The 3,834-nt window shown below is 35.8% G+C and overlaps 1 protein-coding gene across 1 annotated transcript in view; it reads right to left on the bottom strand.

Moving 5' to 3' along the window:
• The window catches only part of THSD7A (thrombospondin type 1 domain containing 7A), a 639,499-nt gene that overhangs the window by 161,588 nt on the left and 474,077 nt on the right, over nt 1-3,834 (bottom strand). The gene's annotated exons all lie outside the window — the stretch shown is intronic.

The following is a 3,834-nucleotide window of genomic DNA, read 5'->3' as shown; positions in this document are numbered from 1 at the left end:
TTCCTTGTAGGCATATGAATATTAACCTATCACTGACAGCATTGTACTTCAGGACAGAATTCGAAACATCCTTTGTGACGATGAATGCCATGCCATTCCTCTTCAAACTCATTCCCGGCATAGTAGATCACATGTTTGTCTGATTCAAAATGGCCAAAACCCGCCCACTTCTGCTCACTAATGCCGAGGATATCAATCTTTATGCTTTCCATTTCATTTTTTACAACTTCCAATTTTCCTAGATTCATACTTCGTACATTCCATGTTCCGATGATTAATGGATGTCTGCAGCTATTTCTCCTCAATTTGAGTGGTGCCACATCAGCAAATGGAAGTCTCGAAAGCTTTACTTTATCCATATGAGTAAGGCTGGGTTTACTCAGACGATTCAGCTCTTTCCCAGTCCTGTTGTTATGAGAGCCTTCTAACTTAACCGGACTATTCATAAAGTTGCGTGGTAATGTATCAGACAGTGTTTCTTTACTATTCATAAGGTTTTCCCTGGCCAATTCTTTGAGAAGTGGACGGTCTCTTCCTTCTTCCTAGTCTGTCTCAGTCTGTAAGCTGGGCTGTTACCTGTGCACCATGTGCATCCCGCTGGGTTTGAAACACCAGTGGCTCAGCCTCAAAACTCATATCAACACATCACCATGGTAGGACAAACCAACAGACAAGTTTGTTTCCCTGTTGCAAACTTCACTTACCACCCTTACCTGGGTCCCTGTGGCTGACAAAATAAGCAATGCATAAATTACTCAAGTACAAAACCAAATTCAACAACGTAGGAGTGGAGAGACATGGTCTTAAGGCCTGATAACAATTATTGAGTCCAGGTAAATAATGAAATTGAGGGTAGACAGTTGTAAAACTTTTTTACAGATGACTATTTAGATGTCATGAATCCAGAAATTAAAGCACTCAACATAAATGAATAATATGATTTTAATGGGCACATATTTGTTGAGGTAGGCAAGATGTGTTGGTACATCTCCCAAATTTAAAATGGATGACATTGACAGAAAGTAGCCCCATTCCATCTCTACAGGGGGCATTAAGAACAAGGTAATATCTGAGAAAGCAATTCATAAAAAGCCCAGTGCCTATGCGGCTTTGTTTTAAAGATAGCATGGGAACCAATGACCATCTTTTTGGTAGATACATTTCTCTAGTGTAATGCACTGTCAATAATTTAAGTAATACACTCTGTTCAGAAAATGTTTATCTTAAGGATCACTATCAAGGTAGTTTCTTATTTTGGTTGCACATAGGAAGCAATAGGATTAGAGAATTTAAGTAACTAGTCAAAGTCTGCAGAGATGCAGTTATGTTTCAGAAGTTTGGATTGTCTAACTTACCTGTAGCCATGACATGTACATTTGGTTCAGTGGGCAGTTAAGCAGATTTATTAGGATTGTAATTGATTAGGAATAATCTTGAATTTATGAAGCTATAGAGGATATAAATCTTAGATGATGTTTTGAAAGAAAGTGTAGCTGATGATTCTGAATACCAGAAAATTAAAATACTTTGATTAAAAAAAAAATTGCCATGGAATCAACTTCAACTCATAGAAACCCCACTCACAAATGTCAGAGTAGAACTGTGCCCAATAGCGTTTTCAATGGCTGCTTTTTCAGAAGTAGATAATTTGGTCTTTCTTTCAAGGTACCTCTGGGAGGACTTGAATTCTCAACCTTTCAGTTAGTATCTGCAGCACTAGGGGACTCCACTTTGATAAAAACATAAAGAAAAAAAATTGGTGTCAAGTCTATTTAACTCATAGCAACCATATAGTGAAGAAGAGAACTGGCCCATAGGGTTTCCGAGGCTATAATATTTACAGAAGCAGACTGCCACATCTTTTTTACACTAAGTAGTTGGTGATTTCAAACAACTGACCTTTCAGTTAGCAGCTGACACTTAACCGCTGTGCCACCAGGACTCATTTACTTTGATAAAAGTATACAATAATTAAGATTCTATAGTTATTTCACCAATTGTTCTAATCCTTCTTACAAATAAATGGTTTACTAATCTCAAACATTCATTTCCGTATCTGATATGAAAGTTTAATTTTCTTCTACTCTTTCAACCTAAAGTAGTAATGATTTAAATACTTAAAAGAACTCAGCACCAGCTTCTATTTTCCCCCAGCATATTACATTGTAAAAAAAAATTTGTTTTTTTACTGAAAAAATTTGTGTAAAAGACTTAAAGGATATTAAGCAAAGTAGTTCTCACACTTGAATTGGGAATAAAAGTTTGGCTAGGGACAAAAACATCAAAAATTAAAAGCAGGAATTATATACATACATTTAAGGCAAACAATTAAATATATTAGAGAGTTTATATAATAAAAAGCCCTAGATGGGTTCAGGGAGAATAATATTTTCCATTAGAGTGAAGAATAAAAGTCTATATAACATTAGGGTGTTCAGTGAATAGGGTTACGGAAAATTTTATGTAGTTAAAAGTGTGGTAAGGATTCAGAATAATTAGGAAAGGAAGCATGCCAAATGAATGCCATTTGTGCAGTTATTGTATTAGTGAACATGCATTATGCCTTGAGATTTATAGATCTGTCAGGCTCATTATTTAGTTGCTTCTCCTCCTTGGACTGACTTAGCATGATAATAATTTGGACTTACAGGATGCAGAGTCTAAGACTACTTTAAAAAGAAGACCTGTTTCCTAAAGTACTTCTAATGTAAATTAAATTCAGATTTTAGGAGAGCAATACTGACATGATGAGGCAAGAGACTGTCCAAGAATGGCATGGATCCTGAAGCAGGACTAGAGAAGAAACATCAGCACAGGATTCCACAGTTTGAGTAACTAGTCAGAGACTGATGAGATATAGCTGTGTTTCCGAACTGCTGATTGTCAAACTTATCTGTGGCCATGATATTTGTTTTTGGTTCAATGGGCAAGTAATTTAGCTTCATCAGGTCCTTTACAAATATTTTAATGTTTTTATTTTTAATTTTTTTTTTCTTAGTCAAAGAGAACACATTTCACTACTAGCTCTAAAGACCCATGGCTTGGGTCAGGCACACCTTAATTCTCAAAGTGACATCTTTACTTTCTAACATTGTAAATAGGTCTTTTGTAAACAGATTTGCCCAATGCAATACACTGATTTCTCGGCTGCTGCTTTCATGGGCATTGATTGTGGATCCAAGTAAAATTTGGACAACTTTAATCTTTTTTCCATTTACCATGATGTTGTCTACTAGTCCAGTTGTGAGGATTTGAGTTTTTGGAGGGTGTTGAGGTGTAATCCATACTGAGGGTTGTAGTTTTTGATCATCATTAAGTGCTTTACACTTTCAGCAAGTAAGGTTGTGTCATCTGTGTATCTCAGGTATTAATGAGTTTTCCTCCAATCCTAATATCTCTTCATATAGTCTAACATTGTATTTGGTTTTTAGTGAATAGAGTATTTATCTGTATGCTCAGCATACAGATTGAGTACGTAAACAGATACAACCCTAACACACATCTTTTCTAAATTTAAACCACCACAGTCTCCCTTTGTCTCTTATTCAAGGAACCACAGTCTTGAAATAAGCCAGGTTTCCTGAACACAATTTAGAACTGCTCCAAGGGAATATGAAGCAAGAACAATACAAAATATATTTTGTATCATAAATATTCACTTTGAGTTTAAATTTTTATTTTAGTTTTTCTCCTAGGGTAGGTTCACTCTAAGTTTTAATATAAAGCTGACTGTTCTGGTTACCTAGTGCCGCTCTGACAAGAATATATCACAAATGGGATGGCCTTAACAAACAGGAGCTTAGTCTTACAATGTGGAGGCTTTAAGTCCAAGTT

This window comes from Orycteropus afer, unplaced genomic scaffold, assembly GCF_000298275.1.
Source record: "Orycteropus afer afer isolate SDZICR_OR568_19922 unplaced genomic scaffold, OryAfe1.0 scaffold00119, whole genome shotgun sequence".
Lineage (NCBI taxonomy): Eukaryota > Metazoa > Chordata > Mammalia > Tubulidentata > Orycteropodidae > Orycteropus > Orycteropus afer.
The sequence above is the reverse complement of the archived record's forward strand: the minus strand, read 5'-3'. Positions and strand labels throughout refer to the sequence as shown.